The sequence below is a fragment of the Agelaius tricolor genome, unplaced genomic scaffold (assembly GCF_023055355.1).
Source record: "Agelaius tricolor isolate 1412-34295 unplaced genomic scaffold, bAgeTri1.0.p SCAF_53, whole genome shotgun sequence".
Lineage (NCBI taxonomy): Eukaryota > Metazoa > Chordata > Aves > Passeriformes > Icteridae > Agelaius > Agelaius tricolor.
The window spans coordinates 2,321,968-2,341,477 of record NW_027269313.1 but is presented as its reverse complement, the minus strand read 5'-3'; the positions used below and the strand labels follow the sequence as shown (position 1 = coordinate 2,341,477).

General features: G+C 43.5%; 1 protein-coding gene across 3 annotated transcripts in view; it reads left to right on the top strand.

The window, feature by feature from the left end:
* The first annotated feature begins 1,422 nt into the window (after positions 1 to 1,422).
* Positions 1,423 to 19,510, top strand: part of PLPPR1 (phospholipid phosphatase related 1) — a 119,154-nt gene continuing 101,066 nt past the window's right edge. For all 3 annotated transcript variants that reach the window (XM_071455699.1, XM_071455698.1, XM_071455700.1), the window contains exon 1: positions 1,423 to 1,698. The gene's annotated coding sequence lies outside the window, so the exon portion shown is untranslated. The remainder of the gene's footprint in view (positions 1,699 to 19,510) is intronic.

Sequence of the window (19,510 nt, the reverse complement as noted above, 5' to 3'; positions counted from 1 at the left end):
TTGGAGAGAAACAATGGAAGAAACAATGAAACTGCAGGGATGGAAAGCTGCAAAAAAGGACATTCTCATGTTAAGTTTCCACGCAATCATTCCTGAAGTTAATACAATTTGATTTATCTCTTGGGTAAATATCAGTCTTTGGGTATGGCCAGACCAAAGCTACTGATGCTGTTGCACTGCTTAAATGAACAGACACCTCTCATCCTTCAGTGGGCTGTGCCTGTGCTCCTGGTGTCTTACAAAGGAAAAGGTCTTTGGATATGCAAACGTTTTCCTCTGCATTGCAGCAGACAAAACTTAACACTTCTCAAACCTTCAGTGCGTAACTCTGCACCACTCCTCTGGCTGCACTCCATGGGGCCCATGGGCCTCACTGGTCAGACACAGTCTGGCAACCTCATAAGGTAAACATGGCACAGGGCACTCTGTCCATGAAATGGTGGGGTAATAAACACCCAAAAATGCTTCTGCGAGGTATCTTGGCAACTGAGGAATTAAATTCCATTGATCCACAGATAAAAATTATGTTGGCATGATTTACTCTAACTTGTGGGTGCTATTTTTTTTTTTTTTTCAATTTTACACTTAAGGCATATTGACAAGAACATGCCACACACTTGTGGGAAGCCAGGAGTCTGTGCTCATTTGCAGGAGAGTAACTCCTGGGTTACTTTTTTCTTTGCCTTGCCAACTAGGAATTTAGCTGGAATGTAGTTGGGGTGGCACCATTCTCAGTTATAGAAACACATCTGTGAGTTGGAGGCAAATCCGAGAAAGCACAAGCTCCTCTCCTTGTGTTCTGAGTGCCTAAGGGAGTTTGTTGAGGACAAGGTCCTGTTGGATACCATGAGTTCAGTATCCTGGTAGCTCCCAGGTGGACAGGGCCATGGATAGCTTTAGGGTTCAGGACAACACCACCGTGCAGCAGCCTTGAAGTCCTGCCCGGTGCCCTGCGTGGGGCATGGGAAGGTGCACGCCAGCACTGCCAACCCCTGGACCAGGACCTGCATCCCACTCCACTGTCACCCCTCTGCTCCAGGCTGCAGGGCTCCTCCAACCCAGGGTATCCCGGGATTCTGGAGCACCAACACGGCTGCGGGTCACCCAGACCGCATCCCTCTGCCCCCGATGCGGTCCTGCTGCCGTGATGCCGGCGAAGTCCCTGGGGCATCGTGCTCCCCGCGGCGGGACCGGGGTAGGGGCAAAAGGGACAGAGAGATGTCCGGCTGCCCCCGGCGTCCGCCGGGGGAGGGCACGGAGCGATGTTCCCGCACGCCGGACCCTGCTCCAGCCCAGAGGGAGGGGACAGCCCCGGGGAAGGGGCCGAGCTGGGGAATCGCGGCGGCTCTGGGGGTCCCGCTCCCCCTCCCCTCCCTTCCGCCCGCCCCTCCTGGCCGGCCCCTGTCCCCTCCCTCCGCCCCGCCGCCGGGCGGGGGCTGGAGCCGGGTCCGGTGCCCGGGAAAGCAGAGGAGGAGCCGCGGAGGGAGGGAGCGGAGCCTGTTCTCCTGCGGGCAGCATTGCGGGCAATCCAGGCGGGAAGGGGACGAGCAGGACGAGGAAGCAGGCGGCGCAGGGAGGGAGTCCCGGAGCCGGCCCTCCCCGCCGCGGCGGAGGGCGGACCACGATGCCCGCCCGGCGAGCGCTGCCCGCCCGCCCTCCCGGAGACCGCCGCCCGTAGCGGAGCCGCCGCGCCGCGGGGTGAGCGGGGGATGCCCCTGCTGGAACCGGGACCGGCGGGGGCTGCGGGGGCCGAGGCGAGGCGGCGGCTTCCCCGCGCCGTGCTGCAGAGCGGGCCGGGATGCGGGATGCGGGATGCGGGATGCGATGGGTCGGTGTCGGGGATGGCGGGAGCGGGGCGGGGGCATCGCCGCTTTTCCCGTGGCAGGTGCTGGGTGGCCCCTCCCCGTCCTTTCCCTCGGGATTCCTCCCGGGAACACCCCCGAGAAGCCCTCCCGGGTAAGGGTTCCGCCGCCGGGGCCGTGCGGGTGGGCTGCGGTTCGGGAGGAGGTTGCGGCGGCGGCAGCAGGGCGTGATGGACGCGCCGCATGCGGGGAGAGATGCTTTGGAGCAGAGATGCTAAAATGTCACCGTGTGCGATGTCCCTGTCAGGTCTGGATGCTTTGAGAGACCCCTGACAGTCGGTGTTTTTGCATCTCAGCAAAACCTCCGTGGTAGGGAGAGGAGGGAAATGCAGGCGTTTTGATCAGCTGTCAATGACAGCTTGCAGGTAGAGAGATGAGATTTCCAAGCTCTAAGGTTGTGCAGTAGTTCTCTGGCTCCTTGTGGGTGAGTACTTGAGAAATAAACGTGTCAGAGTAACAGCGCTCGTCCTGCATGCGGTGTGGTCTTTTGTGGGGCTTGAAGGCACCCGGGACAGAGCAGGGACCCCAGCAGAAATCCCCCCTACTGAAAACGAGGTGGGTATGGTGAGAAAAAACAGAGATCAAGGCTCTGTGCACAGATTTCTGCCTGTTCCTACTTGGGCACAAGACGGAGCATTTTTTAAAACCTCTCGTTCTTGTACAATGGGGGTTTTGTGCTTGCTTTGGGAAGGAAGGTTTCCATAGGAGTTGCTGCAGAAGGGGTTACCTCTGGGGCTGAGGCTGCTGAGTGTGATTCCCCTCAGCCTTCACATTTCAGGATCCTGTTTAATCTGAGCACATTGCTGTGGACCTCCCTCTCTTTTAAATCATCTCTGTCTCTCTCAGGTCTGAGTTTTAGGTTGGCTGTTTCTAAAAATAAAGACTGGTAAGACCTTAGGGGAAATCCTTTATGCATTTGTCTACAGGTAACTGAATATACTGTACAGGATGAGAATCTGCTTCCAAGGCTTGACACAGGGGAGGAAAAAGGACAAAATTTACATCAATTGAGGAACTGTCAAGCACTGGGAGCTATGACAACAGCTCCTTACTACCTTCCCATATTTATTTGTATTCCTTCCTTTCATTGTTGGCTCTCACGTGGCATATTTCAATGTTGGCTTTTGCCCATTCTGGGTGGAAAACCAGTGATGCTGAAAAAGATAACTAAACCAACATTATGAGCAAGGATGATATCAAGTGGCATTTTTCCTTTGATATGGTGGATGTGAACTTGTTTCATATGTACATTATGCATATGTAGAATTACTACAAAATCTGATGAGAACCATGCTGGCTGTTGGTGTTTATTAGGCTATTTCAACACTCAATAAAGATAATATATTTTTTTCTGATTAATGAAATATCAGAGGAGAGAAGGAACTTGTGGAGAGCCATATCCTTAATTTCTCAGTCATGTAGTCACATCTGCTCAGTTGCAGAACCTTTTGCTTGGTCTGTAATTGGAGACATTTTGTCTGGGTTGAGAGAGTTCAGTAGCTGAAGAAGGAGACTTTTGAATTTTCAGTTGATTTTTTATCTATTACTCTACCTCAATTTTCTTTCACAGCTTTGGTTGTCTTTTTTTTTCTTTGCTCACTCTTCCCTGCCTCTTTGTTCAATGGTAGGAGTCTACCTACTTGTACTTTGTGTGCTTTTAAAATTGGCAGACATATCTATAATTATTACTTCCATCAGATAGTATGTTGAACTGATTAGCCTACTTTCTTGTGCTCTAGTTTTTCTTAATACTTTCTGCAGCCACAAAAATATTGCAGTTGTGTGGATAATACAACAGCATGGAGGACATGTGTTTTCCTAATTGTGTTCATGAGGAGCTAATGTGAGTATCACTTTGGGATTTTATTATGGAATTGTCACTTATTGTGGCACTAGACCCTGAAGATATGCAAACTTCTCTAATGGAAAACAGCTACATATCATCAGTGATTAAAAGAAACATTTATTTTATCCACTAATGCCGTCCCATGTGTACTGGGTGAAGTTATGGTGAAAGAAACTTTTTCAGTTGGTGACTCTTCAAGAGTAAGATCTGCCTTCAAGATTATTTTCCCCCATCTTTGTTTCCTCACAATAAAGGCAGAACAAAGATAAATTCTGTAGTGCTGATGCCGGAAGACAGATGTGCCTGTCTTTTCACTCTATCCTGGTTTGTGCCCAGCAAGCCTGTGATACATGGTCAGTTCTCCACTAGTTTTCACACAAGGGTGCTGAAATCAGCTGTGCCACCTTGCTCTGAGTATCTGAAACCAGAATGCTTATTTCTGAGGAAGTCAGTAAGTGAGGACACCCCAGATTATGACTTCTTTTGAAATCTTTGCTGTGTTTTACACCTCATTGCTTCCCAGGTGAGGTTCTCATGTGAGTTAAACCAGTTCAGTTCTGTTCAGTGTTTGGCAGCTGGGAGGTGAGCTCTCCAGAGCCTGCTGCATGGTGTCTGCTGCATGGTGGCTCTGCCTGGGTGTAAGTGATGCTCTGTGCTTTCACAGACCCTGCAGAAATGCCACACTCTTCAGATAGCCCAGCCTGATGTTGCTTTGAATTCTTCAGACTTAGCCCTGTACCATCACAGGCCATTTTTTAAATGGTTTGGTTTGGTTTGGGTTTGGTTTTTTTTTTTGTTTAGTTTTTAATCTTACCACTGAAAAGACTGGGTGCTAACATCAATTTGGAAACACAGTTGTTTTCTGAAGAACACCTAAAGCTCTTGGAGTTTTTATAGATAGATGTTTGGATGGAGCATAAACACAGAAATAATGACCAGCATCTTTATTGCCATTAGTGTGCAAAGTTGGTGCTGCAGCTCGTTCACATATTCTCTCTTCCCTATTAAGGTGTTGTTTGCTAGGTTTGCATATCCAGAGTGAAACTTGCTTTTCAGTGGTGCTTTTCAGAAATGCTTGCTTGGCAGCAGCTGAGAGACCCATTGTGAGGGGCATTGTTGTTCACGATGCATGTCCTGATTTTGAAAATCTCATGCTTTTGTAAAAATTGTGCTACCATCAACGTCTATTGGGTGGACATGGGGCTGAAAAGGAGAGGCTACAGAATCTGACTTCTACTATCTACTCTGTGTAATTGTTATCTGGGTTGTTAGACATGGGGTCAGCATTCATCTGTTTTCTCCCTTTTTGCAGAACTGCTTTATTGGTATCCGGTACCTGTCAAAACAGAGCTGAATAGCTGTCCCATGTTGTAAACAATGAGATGTCTTTACAAAAGCATTGTACTGACAGGATAGGGGGGAATGGCTTCAAACTGAAACAGGGTAGGTTTAATTAGATTTTAGAAGAAAAAACCTTTACTCTGAGGGTGGGGAGGCACTGGAACAGGATGCCCAGAGTTGTGGATGCCTCATACCTGGAAGTGTTCAAGGCCACTGAGCAATCTGGTCTACTGGAAGGCGTCCCTTCTCAGGGCAGAAGGGTTGCAAGTAGATGGTGTTTAAAGGCCCCTTTAAACCCTATGATTCTGTGAATCACATGTGACAGTGATGGGGCAATTCCACACAGTCCTAGGGAATGGAGGGTAGTAGCATCATTCAGGTAGTTGACTTGTTGCACTACTTTTTTCCCTAATAAGCAAGTGGATCAACATCTGTCCAACCTCTTGAAGTACAAGATAACTTTCCTTACCCAAGTGGGTTTTCTATATTTTATTTCAAAAGGGTGGAGCTTCATTAGTGCAGGGTTCAGGACATCCCACAAGAGCATGTGGAATGTGTTGTGGAGCTGCCATACTTTCTGGTTATAGTGAAGTTGTATGGGATTGATCAAGGACATAATTAATCAAAAGGGAGTGGCCACAGGTAGAGGAGTGGGGACAGAATGGGCTCATATGTATAAGACAGTGTTTTGATCCATTTTCCTGAAGGATTTGAGCTGTATTATTCTTGTGTCTTAACCAAAACAAGAATTATCTTTGAGAGATCCATGTGCAAAAACATGCTGATCATTGATTTAACATCTCCTCTAGGGATCTGAGGACCAGCATAAACTGTAAAGTCATGCCACTCATTGCCAAATAACAGAAGTGTGTCTGCTAGATAGAGGTTTAAAGTTAGCTTGTCTTCCTTTGCTGTTGAAGTAGGGTTTATGCTTTTCTTGTTTTGAGCATGTCAGTGTTGTTAATGACCATACACTGTGCCACACTGCCACATATCCTCTACTCCTTTAAGCCATTTGTTTAAATAGCCTTGACAATACACGCCTTCTTTGACTTCATTTTCTTTTTGCTGTGCTCTAGCAAGTGGAAGGCTGATCCTTTGCTCAGAAAAGATATCCAACGGAGAAGCAACATTTATCATTAATGGCTCGTGCTGTTGAGGACAAAGAGGTTTTACAGAAATCATGGCAAATGCCTGTGAGACACCAACTCTCTTAATAACTCTAAGTCCACTGTTAAAATCTCAGAAGGTGGAACTGATTTTGAAATTGAACTCTGTGCAATTGCAAAATCTAGCTTCATTCCTGTCTGAGGACAGATGATCTATAAGTCTCCACAAACTTGTCTGAATCTCATGCCTGGCTGGCCCTGGCAGAGGCTCATGGGAGTGGACCTGAATGCCTCTTGGAGGTTGTCAAAGCTAACATGTTTCTACAGAGGCTGAGGGTTGGACCCTCTTAGAAGAGCTGCTCTTTTGAGTAACTCAAACAGGAGCATGAGATTGCAGTGTGAAATTTCCACAGATGTTTGTTCTGCTGCTTTTTGCTGCTTAACTGAGGCTCCAGTTAATTCAGAATCCTGCTTCACCATCCATCAGTTAAATTCTATCAGAAGGAGAGCAGGAGAAAAATAAAATCCAACTTCAATGGAAATACACACACTGCAAGAGGCATTTTTACCACATTTGTATTCTGCTCTGTGCTTCTGTCACCCACGCTTGTAAAATACTCAGTGACAACAAAATGAAGTACATTTAATTTCCAGAAATACAACAATTTATTGTATTTAGTGAGTAATTGCTGGTAGCTCTTCTATGGTAACTTGTTTTTCTGCTTGTTCCAGATTTTGTTACATTCCTTGTGCATGGAGGGAGACATTTGGTAACATATGAACTGAAGAGAAACTAACCTATTTGTTCTTAATTAACTGAGATGTTTTGCAAGAAACTTGAAAAATATAACTTTGTATAATGCAGCTGGGATTTTTGGGGCATCCCAGGAGAATAAGTTATGGGAGAAAGGCAAAGTATTGTAAAAATGAAGAGTAGTTGTAAAAGGATGCCTTTTCTCCTCTAGAACACCTAAATCACTCTCTTTTGTGCTCAAAGCTTGCTTGTAATACTGATGAAATACACTCATTAACCTGTCAGAGGAACACTGTTGTGATGGCAATGCTGTATTTGGATAAATGAAGCCAGAAGAACAATTTAGAGTTCCCTCAGTTTGCACAGTCTTGTGAAGGAGTCTTGCCTCTCACAAACCTGCTGCACAAGCTCATGGTCTCCTGTGCTAGGAGCTCTCCTAGCCCGTGATGTGCCACGGTCAGCAGGCAGACCTGAGCACAAGCAGGGCAAGAGCAGGACAGCCTACAGAACACAGGGCTGTGGGGTAACAGCCCTGCAGACGGCCCCCAAATGCCATTTGTGCCCAAGTGTCCCCAAATGTCTTTCGTTTCTTTGTAAGGACCATGCTCACAGATTACTCTGAGCACAACAGCGCTTTTGAACGAGACACCTGAGGATGTGTCTGCTATTCACTGTGCTGGGAATGCTGTTCATCAGCTGGGAAAACACATGTGTGTTGGACAGGAGAGTGTGCACATCGCTTTGGTGTGACTTAGGGAGATGTCAAGTGGCTCAAACCTTTGCTACCTGTGGTTGTAATCCATCTTGGTGAAAAAGGGAACAGATTTTGAAGAACTGGATGTGAAAAATTATTTGTTACTGGACCATTGTAGCAACTGGAGTATTCAGGGATTTGAATTGCTGGTAGAATGGGCTCCACCTTAAAAAATACATGGTGATAGTGGGTATGTTTCTTAAAAGCAGGACCAGGTCAGGCAGAAGAAACAAGTCTCCAGCATTATACTTGGAACACTGGCCTGAGTCAAGGGAATTTCAGTTCTCCACAGTGCAAATGTAAGCCACAAACTGATGAAGGTTTCACATCCTTGCATCACTCACACAAACTGTTCTCAGTTATCCTGAGAATACAGTGAGTGCTATTTCAAAAGACATGAGAAGATATAACACAATTTGCCAGTCTTGAAAGCCATCACAAGCAGGTAGTGTCTTTCAGCAGATCAAATACCAGAAAAATAAAGTGCCATTCAAGAAACACCCAGCTTCCACTAAGACCCTACAATTTGCTGGCTGCACAGGCAATGTACTCTGAATGCAGAGATAGAATCATAAAGCCACTGAGGCTGGGAAAGGCCTGTAAGATCATCCATTCCAGCCATCAAGGGACGTCCGGGCTTCATGGCTGCAGGTTGGTTTTCTGTGCTGATGAGCATCAGACAGAGGGCAGCCCTTTGGCACAGCCTGTGGTTTTGGGAAAACTAGAGGTGGGTCACGGGTTGTGGCCACCACGTTGCTCCTGTAAGGCTGCCAAAAGCACACGAGACAAATCATTCGTGCATAATCCTTTCAGGCACTGCTGCAGCAGCGAGGGGAGAGAGGCCATTGCTTGTGTGGGGCTGTCACACATGGTACGTCTGCTGCTGCCCTGGTGCACGCCCCACTGCGTGCAGCCAGTGACCCAAACACCACAGAAACAGCTCAGAAACGCGCAGGTACCTGAGGTTATATAAGGACAGCAGCACCTGTGAAAGGAAAACAAGTGAGGGGTTCGGTGATACTCAGCTTGAGCTCTGTAGAGGAGCTGTGACAGCGATGCTGAGGTGGCTCGAGGCCACGTTAATCTGCCCTGCTGCCCATCCCAGGGGAGGTGTAATCCCCATCCACATCCCCATTCTCATCCTCATCCACATCCTCATCCGCCTGGACAGCCACAGGCTCAGCTCTTGGGGCTGGGGGAGCTCCTGGGCACCGCTTGTGTCCACTGACAGAGCACGCAAGGCACTTGCAGAATATTACTAATTCACAAGTGTTCAGGGAGAAAAGCTGTGCCTGGGCTGCAGGAGGTGACCTTTAAAGAGGAGCTGTTCGAGGACTTGTGTGGTTTGCATGAGTGAGGAGGAAATTTTGACTGGAAATGGTTGGTCTATGGCTTTGTTTCTCTTATTCAGGCAGTTTCCATAGCAAAATAAAATTCTGCAACATATAGATTTTTGCCAGAAACTACTCAGATTTGAAAAGTTTTGGCCCAAAATATTAAGCATTTTCTTTTTTTTTTTTTTTTTGTACAGCTGTTTTTTGAAATCTTGTTTTATGTTTACTTAAAATTGCAAACATAAACTTATATATCACTTTGAATAACATTATTGGGGGTGATGGTTGTTTATTTTCTTTGTTTATTTCTGGTTGAGAGTGCAAGGGTTTATCTGTTTTTCTGTATGGTGTTAGTGGCATGAATTTCACAGAGAAGATTCTCCTTTTGACTTTGGAATCTAGAGAAGGGATGTGGAGCTTGAAGTAGGAAATCAAATTAAGGATCAATTAATCAAATCTAGTGAAGGACCCCTATGTCTGCTAATTCTCTTTGTGTGTATATCTGTGTTCATTATTTGGATTTTTAGAGAGAATTTCATGAGTCTGTGGTTCAGTGATGGAAATAACTAGGAGCTGGGAAGAAAATTATTTTCTGTTGACCAAAGCCGTAATCTGTTTTTCTTGCTAACAGCAGAAAAATAGAGTGTCATTTCAGATATACTGAAATATTTTATTTGCTTTGTATCACTGTTTTATCTCTTCATGGTTTGAAGTTTCTTTGAGTAATTTCATTTACCCAGAATTCAATTTTGAAACTACCTGCTATATTTGACCAAAATTGTGTTCCCCAGCCCCTCTGCTGCTCTTTCCTTTGGCTTCAGCAGCCCCCTTAAGAGAACAGAAAGCACAGCTAGGGTTCCACAGAGCAGCAGTGGTGTGAACTGGGTGCATTGCTTTTATTCAGTATTACCTGAGGTCCCTCAGGAAGTGACTCATTTATGCCTACAGAAAAAGGACCACCAAAGGCAGATTTTCCTGCCACTCTTAACTGTTCTTGAAATAGAGGATTGAGACACTCTATTTTTTTATAAAACTCATAACAATCTTGTTGCCTAAACATAATATCAGACCTCACTTCTAATTTCCATAGGAGTAATTAATAAGTTATTTACATGAAGAAATATTATTGTCAGTCTGAAGAAAGAGCAACAGAAAGAGACCCTGACTGGAATGGCAAAAAAAAAAAAAAAAAAAGCATAAATAACATCAATCTCATTGTTGTCCTGCTGTTTTTGTTCTCTAAATAAGACTATTTGGGTCAAGGAAATGGTATAGAAACTTGCTGACATTTTTTTATTACCAATGGCTCTTCATCTCCTGGCATGGCAGTCTTTATTTTCCAGTACATAATGACCTGCAATTAATCTGCAGTCATTTATCCAATCAAATGCTCATGTCTTTGGAATCAACACCAGTGGGGTGCTCAAAGGAAAAACAAATCTCTTATGACATCAATTAATCCATTTCAAGAAGGAGCTCATTCTATAATGTCTTGCAGCCCAGCAGCCCTATAAGCATTCTTTCAGTGTTCAAAGGTAATTTAATTATCAGATAACTGATGTTTGAAAAGAATTGCTATCCATAGTTTTAATTAATAGTTGACATAAACTGTATTCCATCCTGAGTTAGACAAAGTTAAATTAGGGTTGGATGTTAGTACATCCCTGGTGATCTGGAGATAGGCCAAAAGTTGGAATATGTTGTTCATCACATGACTGAGATCTGTATTAGTCAGGTCCAGGATGACATCAACACCCTCATGGTCATTACACCCTGCTGAACTGTGAGGGCTTTGGAATGTTGGCTTTGGAATGATTTCGAATGTTGGCTTTGGAATGGTTTTGTTGCTGGTTGCCACACTCCTGGCAGCAGCTGAATGTCCACAATGTCCATGCCCTCCTAGGACAGCAGCTCCTGCCTCAGCTCAGCTGCCTGGTGCAGCATTGCAAAGGGAGAGTGGCATCCAAAGGGGAGAATATTCTGCTTTCCTCAGGGCAATGTGGCAGTGGGGATGTTGATGATACTCATACAGGGACTGACTTTTTCATTGTAGACTTCGGCATTAGCAGCAAGGAAAATTCTGACAAAATTTGCATTTTTCTTCCATAAGCATTTTTAAAAATTCATTTCTGATACTAGAAATAGCTACTTGACTAGTGTTTTAGGACAGACTGTTTTTTGGGTTTCTTTCTTTAAGACTCCATTTTTATCACATATCATCTTGGCTAACATACAACCTTGTCTTCTTCAGTCATTTCTTATTGGGAAACTAACATCTTCATAACACTTTCTTAATTTTGCCATCCTTTTATAATGGTAAGGCTTCATTTATCTTAAGAGGAATCACTCCCTTGGCTTCATTTATACACTGGAGACAATATCTGCTGCTGTCAGAGACTCAGACTGATGGATGTATCTCACAGTCATGAAAGATGACTTAATCTGGTCCAAAGTTATTCATGGGGTTCTTGGCTGAATAACTCAATGACATGGATTCACAGATCTAAAATGCACTCACTCACCTGAGAGCAGATGTTTGGTTGCATTATTCCTCTTGTGGGGAAGGAAAACTGGCTTCTAAGTGCGAGCAATGTGAGTTCCAAAGACAGGAGTACTTTAAAGAACTGTAATTTTCAAAAGAATAGAATGATTTGTTGAGTAAGAGGCTACTCATTTTTCTTTTGATATGTGTTTTCTGGTTTCAAAACTCCTGCTGAGGTCATGCTGATTCCTGGTTCCAAGATGTTTGCCCTGGTATAGAGGGCTAGCAAAACAGCTGTTCAGCTTTAAATCCCATTACACAGGTCTCATATTAAATTTTACGATGGAGGACAAACTTGATGTTTGCAATGATGTGAGGTGGAATGATTTTTAAAAAATATTACTGTATTGCGGAACAACAAAAAGCAATAATTTTAAAATTGCCAGTCCTCTTCCTTGTTATTCACAGTAGGGATGGATAGCCAGTGCAAAATTCTGAGTGTTATTGCTTGTAGAATTCCATTTAGCTTGATGATCTTCAGCAGAAGCCAGTCAGTGATGCAGGTAATTTAAAAAAAATAAATTTAAAGGGGAAAGTTATTTATTTACTCTATTATAAAGCGTTCAACAAGGGAAAATAGAAATCAGGAATAAAATATACACTGTTTTGTGAGAAGAGGTGAATGAGTCAGTTAATCAGGACAGAAGGAGCACAGTGAGAGCACTTTTTCAGTTAAAGCTCATCACAGGACAGAAGAGCACACTGAGATTTGTGCCTCCTGTGCCCCAGTGAAATGGTAGTACCAATGCCTGTGTGGGTTTGGATTGGCATTGAATGGCTTCACAAGCACAGAGAGATGAGGGAGATCAGGATATCCAAGTCCTCCCACACTTCAGGCTAGCATGGGTTTTTTATGTGGTGTTTTGTCCCTTGTCATCTCCTCTGTCATCTTGTAATAGAAAAAAAAGCATTTTTCTCTCCTCTGTCCACACCCTTTGCCCTCAAGGCAGATGTGTGAGGTGTGCACTTCAGGACTCAAGCCAGTCACGTCCATTTCCTTCATCCTCCTAAACAGCATTTCATGTACCAGAACTTCCAGGTTTTTTCTGCTTTAAATGAATACTTCAATGTGTCTATCCAAGTTGTGCAGCTCTTTTGGGGTTTGTTTCCTTGCAGATACTCAGTGGCAAAGCGTCCAACAGCCTGGCTGCCAAGCATCAAGTCCTTTTCAGGTTTGTTCCCAGCTTGGCTACCAGAAGAGTCTGGTCTTCTCTGACCATGCAACTTGGATATTCAGCCTTCCAGCCTTGGCCTTCCTTAGTACACTGGTCTTCTCAGTCCTAGTTTACCTTTGTCTCTTACCGTTTTGGTTTCATCTACCTGTGATGGTGACAGAAGAAGGAAGCTGAAACTTCCTCCATCACTGCATCATGTGAGAAAAGTGAACTGAGATTACTGGGAAATATTAGTTAAGGCATTCTTGGTAGCCATAGCACCTTTTGAGGTTTTTTTAAGCCTTAAGGGCTCAATGAGAGACTCAAAGTTTTGTTCAAGCCATCAATGACTCAAGACTGGTAGTTTTTAAAAATTATTTTGCTTTTAAGCCTTTAAACAGCTCTTCTGCTAGAAGGTTTTGTTGATCAGTTGTTAAGCACAGTGGGTAATGGAAGTATTTCAGTGAGTGACAGGTGGAAATAGGTAACTAATTTTCAGGACTTCTCTCTCCCTCTGCATTAGTGTGGCAGAAGCAGTTTCTGCCCTGTTTTATCAGTTTGCTGTAAACAATGGGTGAACATTTGAGCAGTGACAGCTTGCAAACAGCTGCTCAGGTGCTGGGAGGATGTAGCTCTTAGGCTGAAAGTTGTGCAAAACTCTGCATTTAATGTACGCATGCTGTATCCATGTTTGATGAGTATGAGTTACCTCAGAGCTGGGATTTCAGTGGGAGGGAGAAAGCAAATAATGGTGTAAAGTGGAGGTAGAGAAGGAAAGGAATGGAATGGTGTTAAAGGTAGTGGTTTTGTGAGCATCAGTTGTTTTGACAATGACAGAACATTACAGGAATGTGAGGTGGTCTCTCTTTAAACCTTCCAAGCTGAGCAGAAGATGGGGTCCCCCCCAAATGTTCCTGGGGTGCATGAGCATAGATAAAGTCAATTACGATTATGTTTCGAGTTTTGCATCTAGGGAAATACTGATATTTCCAGTACTCATTACAAAGGATGTCCTTCACCAGTGACCAGAGCAATTGCTAGCCCCATTAAGGCTGCATGTGAAAAGTGCTTTCCTATTTCAGACAAAACATCTCAGAAAATGGAAAAACCAAATGTATACCGACTCGCTCATTCTTATGTGTTGTAGCCCTACTATATTTGCTCAGAAGGATAATTTGACAATTTGAAAAGCTGGTTGCAATAAAACTGTTTGCCGAAATGGAAAGCATCAAATCAAAAAGCTTTTCCAGGGTGGACCAAGCTCAAACAATTTAGCAACTCATGCATATGTTAACACAGAATGTCATATCTCTAAACCAGCCCTATACTGCAGAGCTGTTATGTCAGGAATATGGTCATGCAGCTCCTTTATTGTGTGCCTACAGCACTTACAGCTCTGCTCTGCCACTGCACTCAGAACATGCTCTTGGTTTGACCTCCCATGCAAACAGGCAGGGAGTTTCCTTTGTTGATGTTCTAAACACAGCAATGCATGTCTTGTCTCAGGAACATCCTCTAAAAAGGTAACTGAGCTTTAAAAGTATGCTCCAGAGAAGGACACATTTCTTTTCCTCTCTCTTCCTGTCTGGGCATGCAGCTCATGGCACTGATCTGCTGACAATGCCCTGGTTCCTTGCAGGCACTGGAAGGTTTATAGCAGAAGATGGCTCATGTCACATGTGAAGGGTGAAATATAACCCTATGCACATAGCCTAAGTTTTATGTACTGCATGGCATTAGGTGGATTAAGTGGGATGAAATTAGGCCAAATAGAAAAGTAATTGTGTTTTCCTCTGATTTCTGGTTTGCTCAGGTTAAGCTGTGATTAATGCAGGCACTCAAACTCTTTCTAGTGGTTGTGTACTTTAAAAAAGCTAATTTTTTCAGAAATCTTCAATATGATGATAACGCTTGCAGCTCCCATCTTGGACATTGTTACAGACCTGAAAATGAAACAGGAACAAAACATGGCAAATAAAGTCTGTGTGTGTCCACTTTTCATGTTACATTGTAGACCTTTTGACATCAACTCTCCAGATGTGGAGAAGCTTTGCTGCAAGAGACTTTCACATCACCTTTCCACTTACTCTTGCTATGTTTTTTTCATAGAATTGATTAAATCTTTGGTCTCTTGAACTTAGTGGCGAAGCTTACTGATTCAGGGGGTCCAGGGTTTGACCCTATTTACAAGTGCTCCCCTCCCCTCAAACATAAAATCATAGATCATTAAGGCTGAAAAAAGCCTCTAGAGTCAACCAATCCAACCTTTGATTGAACACTAGCATGTCTACCACTAAACCATGTTCTAAGCACCACATCTCCCTTTTTTTTGAATGCCTCCAGGGACAGTGATCCCACCACTTCCCTGCTCACCCTGTTCCAGTGCTTGACCAATGAAGAAAATTTTCCTACTATCTAATCTAAATCTCCCCTGGAACAACTTAAGTTTTATCTTACTTAACATGAAAAAGGCTAATGCCTAAAATAAATAATTAAACAAATGGACTATCTTGCCTTGATTTCAAATGTTTTCCAGGGAACATTTTCACAGTACAGTTCATTTAGAAGCACATATGCTGTGCATGCTGACAAACAGTGAACACCAATTTATCAAGGCATTTCTCCTCCAGCCAGATATGTTGGCTGTTTTTGAGTCAGCCCTCGGTGTAGGCTCACCTCTTTTTTTGCTGTCACCTTCCACTCTGCTTTGCTACTGTTGTCTCCTGTCCTCACAGTCTTACTGAAAGACAATCAACTCAAATTAGCTTCTCTGCACAAAAAAAAAAAAAAAAAAAAAAAGACCTGCAGCTTTCTGGAACGTGTGGCATCACACTGAAGAGCTGCTAACCCCAAGTGACTTCTTCAGGAAGTTTCACTTCTTGGTGATTTGGCCAGAAAGCAAGTGCTGGGGATATAAATTGGGTTGACAGAAGTAGAAAGGGTGGGTACTGGGATGCATTTAGGTCAGGAGTCTGCCTGTCAGGGGATTAGGGAGAGGCTGTAGGTAAGTTTATTATCCTGCAGTTTGCTGCCACCCGCCGAGCACCTGGAGGCTGCTGCTGTCAGGTGGGATATTGAGTGTGATCCGTGACTGCTCTGATGCTTTTATCCCAGTCCCAGTGCCAGTGGTTGGAAGCTCAGTTTATCTGCTGCTGAGGAGGCACAGATCAGGTGTCTGAGCTGCTTATATTTGCGGTGACTGCCTGCTTCATAAGCATCGCCCTGAGCAGGGTACCTGAGAAAATCAATCCTAATGTTGTCTTTTCAGAGCTTGAAGAAGCTCGAGGTGGGTTCTGCAGGAGATAGGTGTTGTCTAGATGTGGATGTGAAAGGAGAAACTGGATAAAAGAATTACAGTGGGAATGCAACAGAGAAGTTTGTCTGAGGAAGGGTGTTTTTATCATGGCTTAGACCATAGTAGCTGTATTCCTCAAGGGCTCAGATAATATGAGGAAAATTAGCCTAGAAACAAAGAGCACTTAAAAACTTTAGTCTCACTTTGATACCCACTTATTATTATTGCAGTATAGCTGAGTTTGGTAATGAAATATGCCAATTATAGAAGTTTTCTTTCTCAAAACTGTAGGGGAAATATATTTTTGAGGTCAACTGCCTTGTCTTTTTTTTTTTAATTAGAAGCTTTAGTCCTTTTTAGAATGTTTTTGAAAATAGGTTTTGAGGAAAGAACAATTATCATGGTCAAAATGAAAAATATTTTAAAAAAGCCAGCTTTATTATTCTTCTAATGCATGTGCATTTAAACCCAGCACATGAAACTGAAAGGCAGTTCCCCTCTGTGCATGATGAAATGGAAGAATTTGAAAATTTAGAAGAAAAATTGTTACCATGAGAAAGTATATGAAATTAGTTCATGTGCCATACAGTCTTTTCTTGTAGATTTTGTTTAACATGGAGGTGTGTTCCTAAGTAGCAGGTTTCCTTTTCACCAAAAGGCTGTTAATAATTGACATGAGCTCTCTTCATACGAGCTCAGACTTCAAGTGGAATATTAACCAGTGTCGCTTAAATTGGATCTCCTCTCGAGGCCCTGAAGTCTTTAGGTAAAATGTGGGAGAATATCTTGGCGCTCCAGTGTTTTTTATCATCTCTGCTATTCCCTGTGAGGATGTGTTTTCCTTTTTTGATGGAAAATCTGCTCTCTGACCTGTGTGCAGCTGCCTCACCAGGACCAGCTGTGAGTGCTGCTCTCTGCTGCCAGTCCAGATCTCCCTTCTACACCCTCAGCTGCACACAAGCCCAGCTGGAGATGCCAGGCCAGGCTCTGCTGGCACTTGCATCTCTGTCATCTCTGTGAAAGCATGTGAACTTAGCCCCGTGAGTTCTCTGATGGATTCCACTTGCCTGTGCCAAGGGATTCTTTTTGTCTCTGCTACAAACTCACCCTTGAAACCTCTCTCTGCTCTTACCTTCTACCCTCTGACTTAGACTCTCTCTGGAAAAGCATCAAAGCTAACCTCTTGTCCCTCTCACTTCACAGTGTACATTTATTTGCATTGGCCTTCTTTTGCAGTGATACCAAAGCTAACATCTACATCACATCTCACTTGTGCTGTGAGACATTTCCATTTCACCACAGTCAAAGTGGAGTGGTCTGCAGGAGTCAGGCAAAGCAATGTCTGAGTGCCCTTTTCTTCCCTAAATGCAAAAGAGGGAATACTGCACCAGTGGTGATGTGTAGGTACCTCTCTGTGATGAGTAGCAGTTCTTCACCCTTGTCACCCCTAAAAATATTTCATAGGAAATACTCCCACAGCCACCCAGAAGCTTAGAGGTGAAATTAGTTTTAGAAATGCAATCTTTCAAAGCAATCAGGTTTCTCAGTGAGGGTTTTAATTAATTTCAGTGAGCTTTATTAATCTTAGCACACAGTAAAGACACAGACTAATATATAGGAGTGGATTTTACTGTAAGCCCCTTCTTCTTCTTGGTATTACTGTGCTCTGGTCCTCTGTGGCCACTGATCCAAAGTATCTTGAGAGAAAAAGCCTCCTGTTTCACCTCAGCCTTGCCACCCTCATAGTCAAGAATGTCTTCTCAATATCTAAACCTGTCCTCTTTCAGTTCAAAGCCATTGTCCCTTCTCCTGTCACTCCATGCCCTTCTCAGAAGTCCCTTTCCAGCTCTCTTCTAGCCCCTTTCAGTACAAGAAGGTTCTCTGATGTCCTAACCTTCTTTTGCCCAGGCTGAACAATCCCAATTCTCTCAGTCTTCCCTTCTTTTCTGGCCAACTTTCCTGTTTGAGACTGATGGCACCACAAGATGTTAGAGACCAACATTGCCTTATAACGCAGCTTACCTTGGATGGTATCAGACCTTTGAAGTTTAATCTATTTTGCTTGATTAACTTTAAAATATGTATTTTGTAATTTCTGGCAAGCTTTGTGATTGGCATTGCTTTACAAGCCTACAAGTAAAAAAAAAGAGGTGGTTTGCTGCATCCTGGAAAAAAAATCATTGAAAGATGTAGCTAATTTTGTACTTTGGCAAGGACTGACATTTTTCATTTAATAGGTAGAGGCCCAAAGCTCTGGCTTCATTGAAGCCCTGCCAGTTTAACTGGAATAGAGTAGAGCCTAGGGAATACAAGAGCTGTACCTGACCATAACAAGAACAATAATTTCAGTTTGGTAATATTTTGGTAAGATGGAGTGAGAGGGTTTTCAAGGAAGGCTTATAGTGTAGGGTACATTAATTATTACCCTGTTATTTTTCTTGTCAGTTCCCAAGAAATGTCAGCTTGATTTAACAATTTTTTAGAAATATTTTATTTCTTGAACAAGGTTGTTAATTTGGCTTATTATTTTGGAAGTTTCTGCGTTGGCTGAGCAAGCCAGAGATACACAGTGTGATACTCATAAGTGAGTATGTTTATAATGAACATTGTTTAGAAGTGTGCTTGTCAGAAATCCAGTGTTTTTTTTAAAGATGCTGTTCCATGTTCAGCTATTTTCTAGAGCCCACAGAGTGAAAGGAGTGGTTTACAGCAGAAGCATGGTTTATTGCTGGTTGGCATCTTTTAGAGACAGTTGGCAAGAGGTGAAAGAAAATCTTGATGTGGAATATGGGCATTAACATCAGATGAAGTCTTCTGCTGTACAAGAAGATAAACCAGAAAAAACAAATGGAGAGGGAAGCAAGGGCTTTATCCAGTCAGATTTAGGGTGATTGAGATTACGCCACTGATTCACACAGGGCACTGGATGATAAGATGCTGTTTGGGACCTGATATTTGATGCACTGGCTGCTACACGTGTGTGGATACCAAAGAGTGGTGCTATGATTTCTGGCTCTCCTCAGTTTCAATACAGATTCCATTTGTGAGGTTCAATACCTGTTCTGCTGTCCTCTTTATTGATCTACCATCCCTTAGACTCCTCAGATGCTCTCAGCTGCTTTATTCTCTGGCCCAGCTGTTTAGTCTCACTTCCAGAGCTCTGCTACTGCAACTTACTTTACACTGAGAGGATTGAGTGGCTTCCTTTTCCCACTAGGGCAGGATTTAATCTCAGATACACGTTCTGGATTATGTTTATTACAAAATATCTTACATTTTTACAGTTCATAGCATGTTATCTTAATTTCTTGATGTTTAGCGCAGGTGAACTCCTGTTGGCTTCCATACATACACTCTGAGTCCTGACTGCATGGATTTATGAAAACCAAATATAAAAATATAATCAAGCAGCCATTTTACCTGCTGTTACTTCCTGTGACTTGCAGTATTTTTTTATCTATCTAAAACTTTACCTAAGAAAGTCTAAGACTATATTGCAAGAAAATTGAGGCATGTAAA